Raw genomic sequence first — 23,999 nt, forward strand, 5'->3', positions numbered from 1 at the left:
GTACTTTAAGGAGTACCCCATGTGGCTCAGGAAAGATTCTTAACACAGGGGGCAAATACCATTTAGGGGCTCTGCAAACATGGGTAAAAAACAATTACATCTTTATTTTCACTCACTTCTAACTAAACTCAACATTTATTTTAATCATGAAAGTAGACAGGCCATACAGGTTCAGCATGTCCTGTGCATTGTTATCCTCATAAATTGCAGATATTTTTATATCAATCACCATGTGGTTGGAAATATTGTTTGTGTCTCTCATAGTCAAAATAACATTAGTTATTAAGCTCCCCACCATATTTGTTATTTTACATGCTAATTAATAACCAAGGATGCCTACCATATTAAAATTTCTAGTACCCTCATTACTGCACTACAATAATTGCTTTTCTCTGTAATGCCAGTTGCAGGTGTTCAGTATATGCAAGCATTACTCTGAGAAGATGCTCATAGGCTTCAGCAAACTGCAGAATGTATTTGTTCTTGGCACACAAAAAGGGTTAAGGAGCTCCAAAGGAGTTGGGATGTTTCTGGGACATTAAGTTACTGGGCATCATGGGTATTTCAATGAATTCTGGAAAGTTATATGCAAGCCATGCTACCTTGAGTGTTACTGTGGCAATTTCTCAAATGCAACAAATTTAGCAGACCAGCCAGAGTCATTCCTATTGCATGCAAAGTGGTCCCTCCAATGGGAACCACATTGTTGGTCTGAGGCAAGTGAGGATTATCCCATAAACTGCTTAAGATAAAAAGCCTGTTCCCTTGCCCAGCCTGAGCCACAGCAGGCTTTTCTTATTTTTTTTAAAGAGAGAGAGAGAGAGAGAGAGAGAGAGAGAGAGAGAGAGAGAGAATTTTTAATATTTATTTTACTTTTTTTTTTTAGTTTTGGACAGACACAACATCTTTGTATGTGGTGCTGAGGATCGAACCCGGGCCGCATGCATGCCAGGCGAGCTCTCTACCACTTGAGCCACATCCCCAGCCCAGGCCTTTCTTTATAAATGTCCCCTGATTACCTTGATTACCTTGCCCCAAATCTCCCCTGTATTCCTCTGCTCAAACATTTTTCTTCTCACCACTTTGGTTAACTCCCCTCTCCCCACAATCATAATTACCTTGGCAAGGACCAAACACAGATTTCAGAAGCACATCACACAGGGTATGAGTGGGGAGCACTTCCCAGTTGATAGATCTTGTGATGTCTCTCAGCCTGCTTCAGCCTCAGCTTTCACATCTATACAATGGGGTTAATAAGGTCATACAACCAACAGGGTTTTGTGAGAATGCAAAGCATTTGCTTTGCTTAGTTTCATTATTGTGAAACAAGTCATCACATATTAAGACCATACAAATGATTCTGTGAGGACATTTTTCCTAGGTAGCCAGTGCATATCATTTTATGTTGCTTCCACATCCACTTTTAAGTATAACTTTCATACAAGAAGCAGGGCTTGGTCACCCTAACTGTTCCCAGTACTATAAGGCACCCCATGGCTCCTGCTGGTGGCCTCAGATTACAACTCTGAAGGCTTCCTTCTACTTTCCAGCTACTTCCCTTCAAGGGAAAAATTAGACATGGCCCAGGAGCTTAGGTGACCCTTCTCAGTCACATCATGATTTCCTGGAATTACTGCCTGCTTTCTTCAAACCACCAAAGCTCCCCTGGGGAACCTATGTGGATCACAAGCTCAGCCCAGTAAGTGTGTAGGCCCAGAAGTTCCTCTCTTCCTCTCTTCTGTGCTCTCTGACCTAAGTATGGCCTCCATATGTGCTATGCACTCCCCTCAGGGAGTCTGTAAGTCCTACAGACTCTTTAGCTTTCACACTGTGATTCTGTGCCTAGAATCTGAGCCCTGATGGTGAAGCCTCCAGAAGGGCCCCATGCAGGTGAGTCTTCTCTCTGTAGCTACCAGCTGAGTTGATAGAGATACTGAGAAACTCCAGGAGTTTCATCCAAAAGGAGAGAAAATAATAGATTCATTCCCCAAAATAAGGTATACAAAGCTTAGTCTAGGAAAAAAAAAAAAAGAGAATGACTTTTGCAGTGTAGTCTTTCCTGGGGAAGAATAATTGATGCATGATCAAAATATGATCATTTTTAAATGTTCATATTCTATATAACACTAACTTTGAGACCTAATAAACAACGATTCTGATATGCTCTTAATACTGAATTTTAAAGATTTAAACTACATGTAGATCATCAGCTGGAGAGCACCTTGATTATATACAATTTATATACAGTTTCAAAGATCACAATCTGTTAGTCTAAATGCAAATGTTATTGGACTTCATAAAATTCCCAAATTCCACATTTAAATTGCTAAAAAAGAGTTCAAGCATAAAATTGAAAACAAGTTTTGTCCACATACTTGTTCACATGAATTACCAAAATTTTGTAACTGTCAAAAATTCTGCTAATTACTTACAATAGTAGAAACACAAACGCATGTCAAAAGTGCATATTTATTTGAGTATATCTATCTATGTGTGTGTGTGTGTGTGTATACACACACACATATACATATGTGTGTGTATGTAGTATATGCTAAATTAACTGTTAATTATGTGATTGTAATCATGTTGATTTAATCATTCCATATTATACATTTAAACAGATTTTACTCCATAAAGTATACAACTATTACTTGCCAATTAAAAATAATATTGTTTTAGTTAGGTGTTTTTTTCTTTTCTTTTTTTTGTCACTGTAACCAAAGTACCTAACAACAACTACTTACAGAAGTATTTATTTTGGCTCATGGTTTCAGAGGTTTAGTCCATGATCAGCCAACTCCATAGCTCTGGGCACAATGTGAGGCACAGCGTCATGGTAAAAGGAACTTGGGATTTTATGGTAAAAGGAACCTGGGATTTCATGGTAAAAGGAACTTGGGACTTGACAGCAGGAAGGAGAGAGAGAGAGAGAGAGAGAGAGAGAGAGAGAGAGAGAGAGAGAGAGAGAGAGAGAGAGAGGGAGGGAGAGAGAGAGAGAAAGCTTCTCTCCCAGGGACAAAATATAAACCCCAAAGTCATGGTCCCAGTAACATACTTCCTCCAGCCACACCCTAATTGCTACCTACAGTTACCAACCAGTTAATCCAATCAGTGGGGTCACTCCACTGATTAGGTTACAACCCTCAAACAGTGATCATTTCTTATTTCACCTGTGAATGTCCTTGTATTGTCTCACATATGCAATTTTGGAGTTCACCTCATATCTAACCATAACCAATATTAATTTGAAAAATCATAGTTTCATTCAATAAATGTTGTGTCTAGATGCTACCTCATAGAGAAACATATTTCTTGTGTGAATAAATAATCTATTTTATAACTTTAGACACAATTTTTGCCCTGCAATACCTCAATTTTATCCAGTAAAAACTGAAGGGAAAATTATTTAATTCCTTCTCTCTTATATTATTGTAGAAATATTGGAAAATTGCTACACAATGTTTTTAAAGACCAGGAAAGACATGGAAGAGTTCAGGTAGTCATTTATGTAGAGGGATATTTTTCTAAATGACAACATGACTTTAATTACTTAAAAGAATTTAACAACTGTGCTATCGCATTTGGCCAATAAATGTATAACAACTGTTTAATATTCAGGACAAGAAAAAGGTTGCATGAGAATTTCTCTTCATATTTATTCTCTTGGAATGAATAGTAATTGGAGCATTTTGATTGAGAATTAAAACAACATAAAAACATGCCAAAGCTAGACTCCCTAAGTTAGAGACTCCCTACTTTATAATAAAATAGGAAAACAGAAGAATGCTGTTGCCAAGAAATATGTATTTGGTATTTCAAATAATCAACTAGGAGGTTCTAAAACTGCCCATATAAATTATCTTGCATTGTTTTGAGATTTTGATGTACTTATTTCTGTCTGTTGTTTCCTTCCTGTTCTGCTGCCCCTTCCTCTCTCTTTGAGAAAACTAGGCCCTTGCTAACTGTGGGCGTATTCCTGGAGAACAGACTCCTTTCTGTCTGAGGAGCTGCCCCTGGGAAGGCTCCTGTTTCTAATGAAGCATGTGGTTTTCCTCATGTGGTCTTTGTGGTCACTGTCTCTTCATGGGAAGAAAATACTGGATTTGGGGCTGTAATATGGTTTTATGTCAGCTGCTAGGAGCAAGTGCAATCAATCCATTCCTACCAAGCATATTTATAAATGAATCTGCCATAAAACATCGTATCTTTTTTAACCAAAATGGACAGTAATTTCTTTGAAGTATTCAAGAAATGTATAAAATGATAAAGAAAAAAAGAAGAATTTGACTTGATTTTACAGAATTTGGATCCAAATAATACTGAAAATTTTAATGTAACTAATTTATGGGAAATTATTTTTAGTTTCATACACTGGATTTTTGTTATATTATAGTTCCCTTATTTAATGCAATGTTTACCTAAAATTATTTAAATAGTAATTAAAAACTTCAATATGTGCCTAAAAACTTTCCATGAAACAATCACTTTCTTTAGCCAGGTGTGTAATCCTATAAAATTGTGCAGGCCTGTAGTCCCAGGAGCTCAGGTGGCTGAAGCAGGAGGATTACAAGTTCAAAGCCAGCCTCAGCAATTACCAAGGTTCTAAATAATTTTATGAGATCCTCACTCAACATTTAAAAATTTTTAAAAGGGCTGGGGGTGTGACTCAATGGAAAATCACCTCTGGGTTCAATTCCCCAGTACCATTACTTCCACTAGTTCTTTTTCAGGGTAGTTCATGTCATCATGTGTTTTGATTTTATTGTTGTGAGTTCATGTTTCCTAGACATCAGTCTGTCAGTGTTAGGGAACAGACAGATGATGATGGTGGAAAGCTCTCAGCCTGGAGAAGAGAACATAAACTACATCAGTCCTTAGAACCAAGTAAAATTTTTGGTTTTCAAATCATTGTCACCTCTCCTCATCACCTCAAGGACTTGCTAATGTACAAAGGACTGCAAACCTTCCCTCCCTGTCAAATTCTCTCTCTCTCTCTCTCTCTCTCTCTCTCTCTCTCTCTCTCTCTCTCTCTCTCTCTCTCTCTCTCTCTGTCTCTTTTCTCTACAACTGTTCCATGTCCTTCCAAACCTGTGCCCCTCTCAACCCAGCAACTCTGTTACACACTCAGCCTTAAGGTCAAACACAATACTCAATACATAAATGCAGGGAAAATCTATAAAACTTCCTCCCATGCAAAACTAGTTTCACTGAGGGACCTCTAGACCAATCTGATTATGCCAGGCTCACTGATGGCAGCTCCTTTATGCATAAGGGGATCAGAAAAGCTGGATATGCCATAGTGTCCCTATCATGAGTAATAGGAGCCAATCCCCTGCCTACAAATGCCACCAACCAATAGGCTGAGCTGGTAGCTGCAATGTGAGCCTGTGAATTGGCAGTGAGAAAAAATCTTACCTTTTATACTGGTTCCAAATATGTTTTCCATATTTTCTTATCTCATGCAGCAATTTGGAAGGATAGAGGTCTCCTAAACTCAAAGAGCATCTCTATAACTATCTCCACATATATCAACCAGCTACTACAAGCCTTCCAGCTTCCTAAAAAACTTGGAGTTGTCCATTGCATATCACACCAAAATGACTCCTTCCCCATCACACAGGGAAAATCAAAACCAGATCAGGCATCCAGATTAGCTGCCCTTTCAGACCCCAGTAGATCTCTCATTGCCACATGCTCTCCAACAATGCCCAATAATGGAGACCCACCAAAATATGCCCTCTTTACTTATCTCCACTCCATTTTCCATACCAGTCCACAGACTCTCAAAGCCTTTCTCCACTCTTTCTTTACTTTGACTCCCCAGAAAAAAGAAGAGCTACAGCAAATCACAGCCTCATGCCAGATATGCAAAAGAGTGAATCCCAATACATCTTTAAAACCCAGAAAATTCCCTTCTCATCAGGCTAGGGGCCATATTCCCAGGGCAGATTGGCAAATCAACTTTACCAACATTCCCAGAGTAAAAAACTTCAAATACATACTAGTTTTAATAGACACATTCTCAGGTTGGGTAGAGGCCTTCCCCACCTCAAATAAGCAGGCTACCATGGTGGATAACATCCTCCTAACTAAAGTAATACCTCAGTTTGGGATGCCCGCTTCAATCCATTCCCAAAATGGGCCTGAATTTGTCTCTCAAGTAACCCAGAATGTGGCAAAGACATTGTCCATCCCATGGCACTTTCATTGTCCCTATCACCCCCAAGCCTCAGGTAAGGTTGATCGAGCCAATCACACAATGAAAGTCATCATAATGAAGCTATCTTTAGAGACTCACTTAGATTGGGTTAAACTCTTCCCTCTTGCCATACTATGCCTGAGGGCTTCACCCAAAAAGCCATCCCTTGCCTCCTCCTTTGAGATAATGTATGGTTGTCCTCTTCTCCCCCCCTTGGAATTTCACCAGAGCCTTGGCCGCTCCCCAACCAATATGCTCTTCCCCTCCTCTTCCTTATATGCTCTGAGCTATGGAAGCAACAAGATTTTTTGCTTCTGGATCCAGAGAACTCAGCTTCCTCCTTTCTGCTCAAACCAGGAGAATGGGTCTACTTTTCTTACCCAGGGGAAAGATCCCCCTCTAACCCCAAAATGGGAAGGGCCATTACAGGTAGTCCTGTGTACACCCAATGCTGCAAAACTCCAACAGGAAGGTAAGAAACTAACACCTGATTCATATTTCTAGATTAAAACCAGCAACAAGCCCTCCAGAGGACAATCTCACCACAGCTCCCAGCCTTGCAGGACCCCCACAATCACCCAGATTTACCTGTGAGATATCCCCAGATAACCCTGGCAAGCTCTTTTTTGTTCACAGTCATGTACCACCCTCCCTCCCATTCCAGAGGAGAAGAATATACATAAGAATGGGTCTCCCAATAAGATCTAGAAACCCATAGCAACACAGTACACCCACACCCTTTTTAGACCTATGTGTACTGGCTTTATACCTGCTAACTCTCTTTAAAAGCGTAGTGCAGGGAAGGCTAAACCCTGTACTATCCTGTCCCACAAGCTGTAGCCAAACTTCTCCTAAGAAGAATTTTAAATTCTTCAATGAAACCCCTCAAAAGACTGTTACCACGATGATCTCCAGGCCTCTGAACACAATAACAATAGATACTGGATGGCCATTGGGAAAAATCCAGGCCTGTTTCCTCCCACACCATGCCCAAGTGGCTGGACATTCAATAGAAAGAATTGCTGGAAGAGAACAATTGGCTGCTTGATTTGGTTAAGGTAAAAATAGTCAAAGAACCTCTTCTCTCTGATAAACATGTCAATATCTCTCTCAATCTGTCAAAGGCTACTAATACAAACTATGTCCAGCAATGTTGGCTGTGTTTGAAGGCTAGAATTTAATCCCCAAAACTAATAGCAAACCTGATAAATAGTTCTCAGTCTGCACTCAAAGAGGCCTCTTCAATCCAAGACACCACAGCCAAACTCTCAGGTGTCCCTCTCTACCAGGCTGCTCCATTATGTTTTCAGTCATCAGGAAACATACCAGTAGGAGACTTATCTGAGAAGCAATGTCAACAAAAACCTCTCTACCAAAAGGTAGTAAGGCCCACTGCCCACCAGTCTCCGAGGCATCACTCTTATGTGGGATGACTGTATACCTGTCTGCCCCCTGAATGGGCAGGCATATGTACTCTTGTTTTCTTATTTCCCAATGTAGACATTGTTCCAGTAGATACAGAAATACCAATGCCCCTCATGACACACATAGACCCAAAAGGGTGATCCAATTAATACCTCTCATTGCTACTTTAGGAATTACTGCAGGTTTGGCAACAGCGGGTTTGGTTACCTCTCTCACATAATATGATCAATTGTCCAAATTATTCATAGATGACCTCCAACAGGTGACTGAGGCCATACTTACCCTCCAAAATCAATTAGATTTCCTGGTGGCAGTAGTCCTACAAAACCACTGAGGCTTAGACATACTCACAGTGGAGAAAGGAGTCCTCTGCCTGTTATTAAAGGAAGAATGTTGTTTTTATGTTAATCAGTCAGGGATAATGAAAGATAAGATTAAACAACTACAGGAACAACTAGAAAGAAGAAAGCTGCAATTGGCACAACAATTCTATTGGGACCTCTTCACAAACCCCATCATCCACTTGGTTCTCCTGATACTGGGACCTCTAGTTGGGGTCTTTTTATTCTGTCCTTCCTTCCTTGAATTTTAAAATTCCTTCAAGGACAAATTAACAAAATCTTTCACCAAATTTTTAATCAGCTCCTCCTCAGGGATTACCAGCTACTTGCCAATGAGCCAGATGACACTCACATCCACACATCCCAAGAAACCTCCACCAAGTGCTGAAAGAGGAAGATACCAAATGACAACTCCATCAAAGGTCCATCTCTACCCCACCATTCCAAAAAAATAAACCCTTGGTTTTCAGCTGTATATGTTCTAATCTGCCTTCTCCTGGGCATAGGCCTTTTTCTTTTAGCCCTACACATTGGACAACATACCTGAAATTAATGCTGTTTCATTTCATAGCTGCAGGGCATGTTCGTGGATTTCTCCCCTGAGGAAATCCATGCCTTTAGTGCATGGATATGGGGCCTCCTGGCCCTCCTTCTCCAACCAAGTGACCTACCTCCCTCTCTCTAAATGATGCCCCTACTCAGCAGGAAGTAGCCAGATCAAGCTCGGTGCCCCTAAACCAAAATTTAAAAAGGTAAGAATGTTGGTAAAGATGGCACCTGGAGTGTTTCTCTTCAGGAGCTCAGGTCCATGATGCATTGAATAGCATGTGAACCATCACCTCCAATTCCTCTGAATGGCACGAACTGTGAATGGTGCACCTCTAATCCCTGAAGTGGCAGGAGCTCTTGGCCAATGCCATGCTCCTCCTCATCTCACGTTGAGCCCATAAATATCAACACCCTGTTTGCTCGCTCTCTCTCTCTCTCTCTCTCTCTCTCTCTCTCTCTCTCTCTCTCTCTCTCACACACACACACACACACACACACATACACACACCTCCTCTCCTCCTCTTCCACCTCCCCACCTTTTCTCTCTCTCTCTCTCTCTCTCTCTCTCTCTCTCTCTCTCTCAACTCCCTTCTCTTCTGTGACTGGCCATTACAGTCCCACTAATAAAATCTCAGACAAGTAAATGGTTGTTTCAGCTTGTCGAGTTTATGGAGCTCTTTCTGCCATTTCTATAGTTTCATGCTGTTTTCTTATTTTCTCTCTCAATATTCTCATACTAATTTTAGGTTTTATTAGAACTTGAATTTTCTCAAAGACTAGACAAACCAGCAGCTTAGGTTTGGGCTCACAGAAGTCAAAAAGCATGATTTGTATATGTCAGATGTGACAAGAGAAAAACTACTGTAAAACAATGCTATCTTAGTGGTGGCTAATTCCTCATTTTCAGAAACAGGCCAGTGATTACATTTGTAAATATTTATTAACAATATCAGAACAATTTCTAAGTTTTCAATATAAATTTTATAAGATCCTGTACTCACAAGTATTCCCCACCACAACTGTGCAGCAGGTCTGTGTAGAGGAAAGAGCCAGCATCCTGAGCAAGATTCCAGCCACAGGGTCCAGCTCCACACTCTCTGGGGCACCCCAACCCCACACACAGTTTCCTGCTTGGTGCAGAGGTCTCCCTGCTCACACCCACTCTCCTCTCCAATGAGGTGTGGAGGTGAAACCTGCAGATGCACCTACTCATCTGCCACTCTGTTCTCCTAGCCCCAGACACCTGAGGAGCCGCACGGCTGTGGCTGCTCTAGGCCGGCTCTCCCCACGTGCCATTGGAGCCCCTGGTAGTAATCCAGGGAAGTACAGGCAGGGACAGTGAATCTTTTTTTAAAATTTTTATTGAGTTTTAAAATAAATGATAACAGAATGCATTAAATTCTTATTACACATATAGAGCACAATTTTTCATATCTCTGGTTGTATATAAAGTATGTTCACACAAATTTGTGTCTTTCATACATGTACTTTAGAATGAATGTCCATCACATTCCACCATCCTTCCTAACCTCCGGCTCCCTCCCTTCCCTTCTCATACCTCTGTCCTATCTAGAGTACCTCTTTTCCTCCCATGCTCAGGGTCAGTGAATCTTAAACCTGGCTGGGCTGGTGACGCAAGGGAGGGAGTCTACAGACCCACTTTCCTGGCTAGTTTGTCCTGTGTTTCCCACTTTCAAGAAAAGAACCATTCCAGGGCTGGGTTGGGGCTCAGTGGTAGAGCACTTGCCTAATGCATGGGGTTCCATCCCCAGCACCACATTAAAAAATATACATACACTAAATAAAGGTAGTGTGCTAATCAACAACTAAGAAATATATATTAAAAAGAAGAACCATTCCATATATTTTAGTTTAAAGAGGCCAGGTATGATGAGTGAAGCTTGCTCGTTAGCATTGTGTCCCACATAGTATATTGAGCATGGATGGTAGTAATATATTTAGTTGAAAAGAAGTTAGGACAGAAATAACTAATGAGGTTTGAAGAACATAATTATATACGATAAAAACTTGTACAAAAAAAGTATTTTTGTCTTCTCAGTTTATTTAATTATCCAGACTTGGGGAGGGGGGTAACCAGTCCATTTCAGTTGTAATGTCAGAATTTTATTATGTACACTCCTACTTGAAGACTTGAGAGTGATGGTCAGCAGATGTATTAAAAATCATAAACTGCCATCTGGAGATGAGGAATCAAAGAACAAATACCATCATAATAGTGACTTTACTAAGTTAGGGGACTGAACACTTTCAACTGATAAATGAAAAGATTTTGAGACTGTGGTATTGATTTCCACCAAAATATTACTCCCAAAAGAGGCATTTTGAAAAAAATATGGGATTTGAAGGGAAAGAAACTTGAAAAAAAGTGGTTTGTGATTAAAAAAAATCTAGAATCTAGTACCCAAATGGCCCACGGAAAGAAGAATCAAGAATTTCAAGATCCATGATGCTTGAAATAAATTGCCAGTTTACTGACCTCCTCTAATTCCTGAAGAGGCTGTGAGCAGAAGCAAATGAAAGGGTAATGAACCATGTAACCCTGGGATCAATACTCTCCCAAAACTTGGTACAAAATTAAGACTAATGAACTCAGCCTGTGGGAAAACATTCTTGCTGCATTCTACAATGTTAAATATTTTAACTTGTGTGTGTGTGCGCGTGTTGGTGGCAGAACATAGATGTTTTACCACCAAGCTACATTACAAGTCCTTTTTATTTTGAGATAGCATGTTGCTAAGTTGCTGAGGTTCTCACTGATTTGCTAAGGCTGGCCTGGAACTTCCAATCTTCCTGCCTTAGCCTCCTGAGTCTCTGGGATTACAAGTGTGTACTTTTGTGTCTAGATAAGACCTTTAATCCATAGAAAGTTCACACTTGCCTGAGATCAAAGCAGAAATTTTTGCACTCAAAATAATACCAACAGTAATAACAGGACTAGAGAATTTTCATAGCTTGCTAAAGTCACTGAGTTAATGCTAAAAGTGTTCAACATTTTGGCCAAAATATAAAAGTTTTGATACTTTTTATCTGTTTTCACTCATTCTCAGGTCTTCGGGGAATCAGGAAAGCTCCCCACCCAGCAATCAGCAGCAATAGAGACTAAAGAAGCAGAAGCAGGAAACCAGCGCCATTTTCAGGGTGCGGTCGCCAGCTCCCAACAGTTCCCCCTTTTCTAATTACAAGCAACAGGTAAAAGTAGAGGTCCTATCTCCATTGTCCAAAAATGGCCGTAAATAATGGCACACTTCTGAGGGGCGCCTCCCCAGGCGAGTCACCATTCTGACTGATGCCTTTTTCATGGAGGTGGGGCGTCGACATCAAACCCACATGCAATAGGACATGCTTTTCTTGGGACTCAAACCTAGAGCTCCCAAGTGCAGTGCCTTGCCTCACACCCTGTGCTGTGTCAATCACTTGAGCATGGTGAGCCATGCTTGAGGGGATTGTCCTGCCTCCAAAGCAGCAAAGGCTTGTATGAGCATAAGATTCCACACCCACTGCCGCCTGCGCATACGAACCAGACACCACAGGCACAATACAATGGCAAGTACCAGGACCACAGCCAGTGCACCCATGTCTGCCCATTGTTTTGAAAAACTAAAAAATTTAGATAACCATGAGATTACATCTTTCATGGGAGCGATGTGGACACGCGTATTATTCACTCTAACAATTTCTTGTCTCAACAGCATAGTCAGGTTATCAAACTCTGCTGACCAGACCCCTGTAAGCATAGCTCCCAGTTGTCTAGACAAATTAGCCGCCCTAGTCAAGTTATTGAAAGCTAAGGGAGTAATGCATAGTCCATCCATGGGCAGTAAACACCCATGAGTGAGCACTTGACTCAAAATGTCCACTTGGTCTTGTAGTAGATCTACCCGCTGGTTTAGAAGCACAATGCCACCATGTAGATGTTGATTCATCATAGTCTGAGTCTCCATGGCTGTTGCAGCAGTACCCGCAAGCTTGTTCACAGCATCTGCAGTAAGCACAGCAGTAGCGAGAGCCGCGGCGGCAAAGGCCGCCGCAACAGCAGAAGCTGCAACGGCCGCCACAATGGCTGCAGTTATACCAAGGTCTCTTTTGTTTCTTTGCAATAATACAGGCAAATTATCATCATCAATAGACACAGGTAAAGGCAAGTAGGAAGGCACACATACTACCACAACAGAGTCCTCCAGAGAGGCATTCCAGCATTGTACAAGTCTACACGTCTGGTTAGAACAATTGAGTAAAGGAGATGAATAATTGAACATCAATAACATGAATGGGGGCCATACACACACAGGTGTTGGTGCAAACCTAAATAGGTCACTGCAATTGACTTTCACTTGCTCTTCGAAACTGCCAGCAGAAGTATTGTAAGTGTAGTTACATTTTTGAACACTACCTCCATCAATAAATCTGAGGGCATTAAGTTGTGAGCAGGCGCCCAAACGAGTGCATAATACCCAGGATTCAAAAGGATTCGAGAAAGCAGCTTGAGTAGGATTATTATAAGTGAAATTGAACCCTAGAAAAGTAGCATTCTTGTAGGTGGTTGTTAAAGGAAAGGTAAAGGTTTTGTTAGAATTAATAAACTGAGGGGTCAATGAGCCCTGACATCCAGTCCAAGCTGGTGAACTAATTTTTATGGCTTTAAAACGGGGCAACAATGTCGGTTGTTGAGGAATAGAAGTACTGGCTCTCAATAGCATTACCATTTGAGGCCCGGGAACCATCACTATCAAACCAGCACAAAGATTGATTGGTTAACATAATACAAGGTATGGAATCAGAGTAATTAACATGTACAGGGAAACACAATGTGTCAAATAATGAAACAGTAGAAAAGTTATCAATAGCTGCTACAGTATCCATAGGCAAGGTCGGTCAGCCTGAGAAGTAATGGGCAATGGATATGGCCACGTCTTTACCACCACCCAGAGGAGTCGTTCTGCAGTCCAGACGACCTCATGTCCGATCACCATCAGGAGAAGCATCAAGCACCTCATCTTGTTCATCTTCATTCTTCCTTCCTGACGGAGCTTGAGGAACTTTCCGCACGAGGCTCTCTGGCACCCACAACGGTTCCATTCGGTCCTTTGGGAAAACACAAACAGAACCTCATGCCCATGCCAGCATAGGATCAGGCCCATACCATTGTCCAGAAAGTACATCTTTCCACTTAACGTGCCCAAAGTTCGGGGCAGGGGGCGAACAGTGCCTAGTCACAGCAGAGCGCCCTTGGATGTCCAGATTCAAAAAATTAATAGTGAATAGAGCCAGGGAGAGGCGCTCTTTCGGGGTGTGGCCTAAGCCAATTACCCCTTTGTGTTTTACTAACATCTCTTTTAGAGTCTAATGAGCACGCTCTACAATACCCTGACCTTGTGGATTGTAGGGTAAACCATGGACAAGCTGGATACCCATCTGTTTGCAAAAGGAAGAAAATTGTCGTCCAGTATACGCTGGACCATTGTCCGTCTTAATGGTCTGTGGTAATCCCCAGGCTGCCCAGGCTTCCAAGCAATGCGTGATAACATTTCCAGCCTTTTCACCAGATAAAGCAGAAGCATGGATAATGCCAGAACAAGTATCTACAGACACATGGACATATTTAAGTTTGCCAAAGTCGGGAACATGAGTGACATCCATTTGCCATATAGTTAAAGGCCGCAAACCACGAGGATTTACGCCCACAGAAGGGGGATGATGTAAAATGATACAATTAGGACAATCCAATACAATCTGCTGAGCATCAGCATGGGAGATAGTAAAGCGCTTCTGAAGTGCTCGTGCATTAATATGAAATTTACTATGAAAGTTTCTAGCTTGATCTAAGGAGAAAACAGGGAACATCCAAGAAGGATGAGTAGCAAGATCAGCTTGGGCATTGCCAGCAGAAAGAGCACCCGGTAAACCTGTGTGGGCTCGAATATGCAAGGGGTAAAAACAGGCGGAGAGATTCCAAATCAATGTTTGAAGATGGAGAAAAAGGGAAGACATTACTCCTGATGTGTGTATGGGACCCACTGCTTCCAACACCTTTAAAGCTTGAACTACATAAACAGAATCTGAGATTAAATTAAAAGGAAACGGACATTGTTCAAATACTTTTATGACAATTTGCAGCTCCACCCATTGTGGATTGCCAGGAGCAAACTGATGTTGGATAGGAGGTTGATCATTTACCACATAGGCTCCAATACCAGTTTTAGATTCATCTGTAAAGATATTTGCAGCTCCTGGGATAGGCGTAGAAGAAGTGATTTTAGGGAAAATGATAGGATGTTCTTTAACAAATGTAATAAGAGGGTGTGAAGGATAGTGATTATCTATTTCTCCTAGAAAGGAGCATCATAATATAGCCTAATTATCCAGGTTAGCACACAAAACTTAAATTTGTTGACACCTATAAGGGACAATCACAGACGTTGGAGGAAAACTAAAAAATTGTATACTTTGTTGTATCCCTAACATAGCTAAAGAAGCAACTGCATCAGGATAATACTCAAGGGATTTTTCCAGGGAGTAAGATGTCAAGGGGAAGTAAGATCTGAATCACCTTTAAGAATTTTATACAAGGGTTTTAATTCAACATTGGGAATATGCAAGTAGCCCCTAATCCAATTTATGTCACCCAATAATTTTTGAAAATCATTTAACGTATGTAAAGTATCAGTCCTAAGAGTTACCTTTTGGGGTGTAATAGTTTCACAAGAGATACTAGCACCAAGATAATCAATAGAGTCTCATGTCTGTACTTTATCAGGTGAAATAAGCAAACCCTTTAATTGTAGTAAATGTACTAAATCAGTGTAAGCCGCCTCCAACATACATTTGGTTTTGGCTGCCAGCAATATATCATCCATATAATGTATACACTTTAGCAATGGATACTTTTGTCTGAGTGGAGCAATGGTTGCTCTCACAAACATTTGACACATGGTAGGACTATTGGCCATGCCTTGGGGTAGAACCACCCATTCAGACCTCAGGTCGGGCTCCTCATGATTGCGCGAAGGCAAAGTAAAGGCAAAACGTTCGGAGTCCTGAGGATGTAATGGAATGGAGAAAAAACAATATTTAATATCTATGCATATCACTGGCCAATATTTAGGAATGGTTGAAAGTAAAGGCAAACCTCTCTGAATGGGCCCCATAAGCTGCATTTGAGCATTAATGGCCCGTAGATCATGTAATAACCGCCACTTTCCAGATTTTTTCTTAATAACAAATATGGGTGTATTCCATGGAGAAGTGGAGGGTTTTATATGTCCCAACTTTAATTGTTCTTGTACTAAAGTATGAGCCGCAGTCGATTTCTCAGAGGAGAGTGGCCACTTAGGCACCCATACCGGCTTTCCTGATTTCCAGGTAATGGGCACCTGATCCTCAGCGGCCCCTTAGAAAAACCCAGCCCATGCCTATTAAATTTTTGTTGAGGTTCTAATGCATGTCTACGTTCTTGCAATTTTTTTCCTAATCCTAAACCTGGTCTATATCCCATGTCTTGCATTATCTTCTGGGCAACTACTGAGTATTCATTACTAAGTTGAAACCCCATGTCCTTCATAAGATCACGTTCCCATAGGGAGATTGGGAGATCAAGCACGTATGGTTGAAAAGTACCTGAATGTCTTTCAGAATCCTTCCATGATAAATGCCTACAACTGACTTGTGGAGCTTGAGCGTATCCTAAACCTCTTAGGGATTGATCTGAGAGTTGCACCGGCCACCCTTTTGACCAGTCCTTTTGTGCAATTATGCTACGATATGCTCCAGTATCTAGTAATCCTAAAATTGATTTGCCTTCTATATTTAACTTTAAAGTAGGACGGTCACTCATATCCAAGGACAAATAAACACAATTCCCTCCGGTGGCTCCAATCTCATCACTTGTCCTTAAAAAGGAATCAGCAGGAAAATGGGTATGTAAACTGGGTAAAATTAACAATTGAGCAACCCGGTCTCCTGGGGAAATGGACACAATACGTTTTGGAGCTTCCACCATAACCTTTACTGCTCCCACCATATCCAGATTAATAATCCCAGGGAAAATGTGAAGGCCTTGTAAAATAGAGGAAGCACGCCCAATTAACAAACCCACAGTGCCAGGTGGCAAAGGTCCTTTAAAGTCAGTTTCCACCAGTTGGATTCCCATTCTAGGTGTTAATACGAGTCTGGAGGCGGAACAGAGGTCCAATCCCACAACACCTGTAGTGGCTCTCCGCAAATTTTGGGATGGCGCAGGGATGGCCATGACTCGTTCTCCATTGTCCCATTCTCCATTGCCCCATATATTTGTGGGCCCTGGGGTCGGGGGCCCCCCAGACCATTTTTTGACATGTTTCTATCTTGTAAGGGCTGACCATGTATATCTTTGACAGACCTACACTCATTAGCCCAATGCTATCCCTTTTTACATCTAGGGCACAAGCCGGGCTGACGGCTAGCAGAATTGGACTCAATTTTAGATGCTCCCCTTTTATTAGGACATTCTCGTTTAAAATGTCCTTCTTGACCGCACTTAAAACACTTTCCGGCAACAGGGCTGGACTTACGAGAGAGTTGAAGAACAGCAGCAGCAAGGCCTGCATTAGTTAACGGCCCACCTATTTCTCTACAGACTTTCATCCAAGCCTCTATACCTTTATTTTTATAGGGAGTAATAGCTGCCTTACATTCTTTAGTACATTGCTCAAAAACAAGTTGCTTAATCAAAGGCATGGCTCTATCGGGATCATCAAAGATTTTTCCCGCAGCATCCACCATCCTAGCAACAAAGTCTGAGAAAGGTTCTGTAGGGCCCTGTATAATTTTAGTCAGATTGCCAGACACTTCTCCTCTATTTGGGAGTGACTTCCATGCACGGATACAAATGTTATTAATCTGTTCATATACTTCAGGAGGATATCCCGTCTGTTGATTGGCAAACCTGCCCTGCCCCAAAAGCATATCTTTATCCCAGGCGGGGTGTCCCGCTGCATGATTTTGGGCAGCCTGCTCTACCGCGCCCTCTAGCATAAATGCTCTCCAGTCCAAATATTTGCCTGGGGAGACACAAACGCGCACCAGACTAGCCCAATCTGAGGGGGTCATGCAAAATCTGGTAAGCCCCTCTACCTGAGTAAGAGTGAAGGCAGCATCTACACCATAAGTGCGAATGGATTCTGCCAAGGTTTTAATTATTTTAAAATCTAAAGGCTCATGGTATCTTCCCCTATTACCATCCTGAAAAACAAGGTATGCTAGTCCCATGTCTGTATTAACTGTTCTCCAAACTTGTGTACAAAAGGTTCTCCCGGAGCTTTGGACTCCCCCCACATATGGGGGCTGTGCAACAGGCACTGTATCTTCTTCTAAATTCTCAACCTCCTCTTCAGAATTAGATTTATCAAAATTAGATTTATCCCCCTTCTCACGGTAGGCTTTCATGCTTTGTGTCTCCCTTTTTTTCTTTTTCATTTTTATCTTACGTAGTTGCTGTAACAATATATCAAGGTCCTCAGAACTCTCTGAGTCGCTGGTGTCCTCGGGTGTTTTTAGTTCGGTCAAATCTGGATAGAGCCTTCTCCTATTTTTATTTTTCAGGCTCTTTTGCCTTTTCACTACTCTTACTCTTAATACTCTCTGCCACTTCGCTATGTGACCCCTCAGATTTTTCCTCATGTAGTTGTTCAAGAACGGCCTGACCCTCGCCCACAGCTTCCTGGCATTTACCGTCTGCTATACATCCTCTAACCAACTTCCAAAGTGGTATAACGCCACCCTCTAAAGTACCTTGCTCATAAGCGAAATCCAGATCTCTCCCTAATTTGTCCCAGCTAGGAATCGTAAGACTCCCCGAAAAAGCAAACCAAGGAGCCGCTATATCAGCTTCTCTTAAAAACATCTGCAAAGTGCTCTGCTTTACCTTAAGTCCTTTTGAACGTAGCAGCTCATCCAGGGCCAACAAAATTGGGCTTGAAGAGGTAGCGCCCATAATGTTTTCAAAGGTATAAAGAAAGTGAAAGTACAAAAGCCCCGCTCTCTCTTTATCTACAGAGGAGCATCCCGTTCTATTAGTTCCCCGCTCTCTCTTTATCTACAGAGGAGTGCCCCGCTATTTGCTTGTGGATTCCCACTTACCTGGGAAACTTTACCTGTGCACCACCCTGGCTGCTGAAAGTTCTGAATCCTGGGTTCGAGGAATATTTCTCCCCGTACGGGCCACCAATTGTCGCGACCCCTCGCCAGCAAGGGAAACACAACACAGGATTCTTCTTTCAGCAGTTTATTCAGGACCCTTGAAGCATGATAAGAAAACAGGAAAGAGCGCGAGCGGTCGGTCTGCCCTAGCTTAAGTACCCAGCCCCCCCAATGAACTAGCACCACGTGGAAAAGTCTAATAGGTACAGCGCAGCGGAAGCAGGCCAGAGCCCAGCCCCACAGCCTTACAAGGAGTTGTTTACCTCTAACAACTCTAACTGCTAAAGAAGCAGAAGCAGGAAACCAGCGCCATTTTCAGGGTGCGGTCGCCAGCTCCCAACACTAGCTTCCTCAGAACCATTTCTTACATGGAGAAAGATGAGAGGCAGAGCCTTAAGTCAGGTTTGTCTGGCCCCTTGACAAATCTTAAAAATGTGCTTTATTTCTTAATCTGATTCTTGCCCCACTTTGTCATATTATTCTACAAATTTCTCATGTACCATTTCCTGAGTCTATCTAAGTATAAGTTTACATAATGAAACATTACCTCTGAAACATAATCAGAGAGGATAAGAGAGCTCTTAACTTTCTTTTTGTGGAAAAATTGGCAGAATGTTTTCATGTTCCACATTGTTAACCTTTGAAAAAATCTGGCTTTTCTTACTGCCTTTCAAAAATATAAATTCCCATCCCAGTGTACACAGTAAGACAACATTGTGTATATCACCTATTGACAACAGGTTACTTTATCGAGCTATAAAACATCAAGTGACATGAATAAACACCAACCAAATTTGTTATTTCTATAAAATAAGTTTTATTTTAAAAACTTAAGTTTTACCTAAAAACTTTTTTATAAACCTAAAATTACCTAAACTTATCATTATCAAAATACCATCAACTTTAAGTGAATTCCCCACTGTCAATTGAACCCATAGGCTCTTTTTAGGCCTTTTTCTTACATTAGGCATATTGCTATTCAATGTATTCAATGGAGGAGGCCATTTCCTTTCTTTTTTGTAGGCTTTCTTGAAGATCCCTTTGCAGAAGCTGCCAACAAAGCATGTTTTTTTTTTCCTTTTCTTTTTGTAGTTATTTACCCTGCCAGGCTCTCCATGCATTTAGTTTTACGGGATATAGTTAATGCCAAAATTGCTTTGCCCCAGTGATGTATATCCCCTGGCCAAATACTGTCCTTTCAGACCTTAAAAGGGGAGATTATTTCTATCCCTTGTTCATAAGCTGACAGTGTTGGAACTTACTGCCACATTCTTTCTGACCAGCTGCCTCCACTCCCTACCCCCATCATGGGCAAAAGGGACTAGAAGGCAGGGCAGAGACCAGGTTCTCTTTGTCCATTTTTCTACAGTCCAGGCAGCTTTTCTGGGATTTCTTTCCCCCAGTGTAGGACTGGCATTCTTAAACCACCGTGAAATGATCTGCAGCTGCCGGGATCAGCCTTTCTTCTGGTGTCCTGCTATACTGCATACCAAAGGCAGTAATTTAGGGCACCTTCAACTTAGTTTCTGATTGTTTAGACTCCTTATCATGCAACTGCATAAATGCCTGTATGTACAGAATCTCTTCTATATACTTTACACTTGAGAGATCAACTTCAACTAGAAGATTGTATAATATTTCAGAAAAAATATTCAAAAGCCAGATTATGTTACAGTAAACATCTTTCTCTTACATAGGCTTAAACCTATAAGTGGCCCATTCAGCCAAGATCTGTCTTCTGGAGACTTCTGATAAGATCAATGCAACATGGCCCATGTCTTAAAGGGTCAGTAACAGAGACAAAAATAAAGTCATACAAGAGAGAATCACTGAAACCAGGGTTGGCAGAATAGAACCTTTAAAACAGACAGACCTGCACATACAAATTTCTTCCACTTACTTCACCTTTGACAGACCAACTTCAACTTCAAGATTGTATAATACCCCAGAGAGATATTCAAAAAGCCAGATAATTACAGTAGAATATTATCTTAGATAGGCTTATATCTATAGGTGACCTTTTTTTCAACTCCCTTTAATTTTGAAAAACCAATTCCAGTTGCAAGATTGCACTAAAAAGAAACAGAGAGAGAAAAGAAGAGAGGAGTGCCAAAATGATGGCTGACAGCATGGAACCTTAAAATTGACCAGCCAAGATCTTTCCCAAGAGACTATAGGATAGGATCAATGCAGTGTTGGCCATGTCTTAAAAGGGGTAGCAACAGGTACAAACAAAACAAAAACACAGACAGACAACCAGGGAGGGGAGAATTCCCAAAGTCAATGCTGTCTAACAGATAATAACCTACAACAGAAATATCCCTAATTTTTTTTCTTAACAAGGAAAATTTTGTTTTTTCAAGTTATAAAAATATGAGCATGTCAAAAATAGTCAAGTCCATATAAGAGCAGTTCCAGCCATTTAAAAGTTTTACATATTTGGGGAGAAAGTAATTTACAACCATTCAATTAAGTTATTGCAAAATTATATGCAGGTTTTATTTGTGACTGTTCTCCACAAGGAAAAGTATTTGGGCATATTTTTTATAGTAGAGCTGTGGATTAAAAAAATCAAAATAAGGATAAGCTCACTTTGAGTAGAAAATAATGTGTAATTTTTGATCAGTACTAAAATAAGGTGTGCTTTAAATGTTAGTTCAACCCCCTTTTCACATTTAATTCTATTTGAGAGTATATCAGAAATATAGTGTGTAGCTTTGGGAAAGATTTAAATTTAAGTGATAGGAAACATTAACTTTGGTTGCAATGTAGAAACAAAGCAGGAGTATTTAGTGTTGACATTATAAATTGTAAATATTTTAAAAGGTTTGCCCCAGTCTTGGCTGGGCACAAGATCACGAGCCACCACACACCTTGTAGATTCAAACAGCCATTCTTTGTTCTCGAACTCACACCAGCCCTGTACAATCACGTTCTGGGGAAATCCCTGCTCTCCCGCCCAATTCACATCCCAAATACTTTCTCCATTCCATGAGAACTCAACGGGAACTCAGGCAGCAGGAACGCCCTATACCCAGCAGCAATAACCTTAAACCTGGAACTTCCCTAAACCCAGATTTTCTTAAACCGGGAACGCCTTAAACCCAAATTGTCTTAAACCAGGATACTTCCTAAAACCTGCAGGATACACCTTAAACCTGGATCCACCCTGGTCCTTGAGCAGGATCACCTTTCTCAAAGACACATGCAATGTCATAGCAAATTTCCATTTAACATGGGGTACGCTGGCAAGGAAATTTCGATGCATCATTCCTACTTGGCAATGGCCCTCAACAAAGGTTGACCAATAATGAGAGCTAAGTATTTTTTCTTTCCCTCTTATGTAGTCAAGACAAAATTCATCAATTTGTTCTTTTGAAGTTTATCATGAAGATCCATTTTTCTCTATTTTTATCTCAAAAGTGGTGATGAGAAAGTCATATAACAGAAACATTTTTTAAAATAAATGTGCCCAATGCCATATGGAAAAACGAATCATGAACTAAATAAAATTAACTTTAAATAATATATAATACAGTTGACAGTACAAAGTATGGAGGAAGGAAGTCACTCATTTTGGGGGTGGTTAATACATAGGAATATTTCAACTTAAAGTTCACTGGAAAACTTACGGGTGACATAAAGAGATAACAATGGCTTTGTTTCCAACTTTCCTCAAACCCTGTTACAAGGTTAGACTTATAGCTGACATTCAACCCATAATTTCTTGAATAAACAGAGATATATAATGGTGATAAGTATAAGGGGAATTGTCAAGATGTTAAAAAATTATTATTAGAACAAAAGTGAGAATCATTACATTTAGCAAGAATAAATATTAACAGTAATTTAAATCTTAAAAATAGGTTATATTTTTAGGAGGTAGTAAACAAGTACAAAAAATTTACCATTTGGTCACCCCCTTTACTTTTGGCTTCACCTTGGATATTTCTACATTTTTCATTTCTCATTCTCCCATTGAAGCTATTAGTTCTTCTACCATTCATTACCGAAATTTCTAGACCTGGAGCTGCCAAGATACATGTTTTTAAGAAATTGTAATCAACCAAAAACACCCCAAATTCAGGTGTCAATTGAAAACATATTTTAATCTATCTAGTTATCAATTCACTTATAAAGTAACAACTCAAACTAAGAAAACATAACGTGAAAAATCTATTAAATATTCCACCTGCAATTCTAACATGTCATAGTAGTTATGAACTGAAAAACTATACTCTATATTCCAATTACATTATCAGTGTTAACTGAAAATAGGCTTGTGCTTTATTAAAAATTAACCTATTAACAACAACAACAACAGAAACAAAAAAATCTCACTTACTCCCAGATAGATATATTGTGCTGATACTCCAGATACTACCACTAAAGGATTCCATTTTTTGTGATTGGCTGGGTTCACAGTGAGTATGTTAGTACCAAGATCATATGTTACTATTAGTTTAATAATGGCATTAGTGAATGTATATAAGGCATGTAAAAAACTAATATTAAAGCTCTTAAGGGCATTAAACTGGCAGCTGCCAGAAAAGGTGTTGTGAGGAATACAAAAACATATTGAAGAAACTTAATTTCAGCACAAACTGGTTATGTTTTTTTCTAATTAAAATGAACTAATTCACACAGACCTCTGCCTCAGGAACTAACAGAACAAATAATAGACCTTTTGCCTATTTAATGACTAGCCCAATCTTGAAAATGAAAGCAATTATTAGAAATCTCCCACACAGTGCTATTAGGAGTGGATTGAGCAATCATCAGAAATTTCTGATTGAAGTAATGTTGTTTGTTTCCATCAAACTTCATGGTTCCACTGATCAGAACAAGAACTCTAGGCTGGGACTGGATAGCTTGCTTCTTCTTCTTTTGACCATTGTCTCAAAATAACTATTGACAAATTCCTCAGTAGCTCTTCATGTCTGATGTACATAAGTTTTAAAATCCACTGACATGGTTCTAGGGGAGCCAGAATAAGTATGTTCCAAGAGTGGTGGTGTAACTACACTCTCATGTGTATGCCTCACAATGCTGCAGAATAAGCAAATATTTAGAAAATGAGCAAAACCCACTAAACACAGAGAATTTTCTACCCATCTAATTCTCTCCCTGAAGTACCTTGGTCCATTGTATAAGCACTCTGACCATCCTGAGGTTCTGGCTCTGCACCCATGGTGCCAAAAAGAAACCAGATATTTGTGGGGATAATGTGAAACCAGATATTCCCATGAAGAGAAAACAGACATGTAGGATCAAGGGTCTTGGCATGCATA

At 40.5% G+C, this 23,999-nt stretch overlaps 1 pseudogene; it reads right to left on the bottom strand.

The window, feature by feature from the left end:
• Positions 1 to 13,488: 13,488 nt before the first annotated feature.
• LOC144366468 (NTF2-related export protein 2 pseudogene) lies at positions 13,489 to 23,681 on the bottom strand (annotated as a pseudogene).
• Positions 23,682 to 23,999: the final 318 nt, after the last annotated feature.

This window comes from Ictidomys tridecemlineatus, chromosome 9 (genome assembly GCF_052094955.1).
Source record: "Ictidomys tridecemlineatus isolate mIctTri1 chromosome 9, mIctTri1.hap1, whole genome shotgun sequence".
NCBI classification, from domain to species: Eukaryota; Metazoa; Chordata; class Mammalia; order Rodentia; family Sciuridae; genus Ictidomys; species Ictidomys tridecemlineatus.